The sequence below is a fragment of the Saccoglossus kowalevskii genome, unplaced genomic scaffold (assembly GCF_978046115.1).
Source record: "Saccoglossus kowalevskii unplaced genomic scaffold, keSacKowa6.1 SCAFFOLD_282, whole genome shotgun sequence".
NCBI classification, from domain to species: domain Eukaryota; kingdom Metazoa; phylum Hemichordata; class Enteropneusta; family Harrimaniidae; genus Saccoglossus; species Saccoglossus kowalevskii.
In genome coordinates this window covers 8,583-9,437 of record NW_028188732.1, presented here as the reverse complement: position 1 = coordinate 9,437, position 855 = coordinate 8,583, and positions in this window count along the sequence as shown.

Genomic DNA, 855 nt, shown 5'->3' with positions numbered 1-855 from the left:
TACTGTCATCATAAGATTTCCCAATACATTTAGGCTATCAGCTGATAGTGTACAGTTTATATAGTAAACCTATGCTACAACCTGATAGGTTTATTGGGAAACAGCGCACTATGCTGTCAGTGTATGCTGTCCCCGATAGTGTACTGTTTATTTGGTAAATCTTTACAGTACTCAATACAGTGCCCAATACATACACAACATCAACTTGTGTAAACTTGTGTTGGTGCTGTATAAAGAATGAATAGCATACTATTTATCAACATAATCTGGTTAAGGATACAAAGTGTACCTAACTATACAGAGAATTGTTGGATATAGTTACTCCTCGGAATTAAATCATCTGAAAATATTCTATATGTTAAGTCAATGGTCACAAGTATAGTATGATTGGAGGGCAGCACAATTTTAAAGCTGTGAGCATCATGGCAGAATGGTATCCGGAAAACATTCTTTTCAAATCCAGAATGTGTACAGTATATGCAGGTCTGACACTTAAACAGGAGCTGTGGCTAATGAAGCAATATCTTTCAGTACAATTTCTATTCATTATTTGCATTCAATTTCTATTCAGTATTTTAGAGGACCGATACCACAGTGGTAAGAAACATAACTTATGTATGGCAGCCTTTGATTAATTAACCTCGAATTTCACTTGCAACTTTCAGACATTTTTTTTTTCAGTAAGTCAGTCTTCTGCTATTCCTGATTGAAATTTTCACAGGACGTTTGATGTGTTACACTGATGTTATACTATCTTCTATCCTACTACTCTATCATAAATGACGACAGTGACACTAATATAATGTAGGAACTATTGCCTGGTTGAAAAAAAATGCTGTTTTGCTACATCGTTAG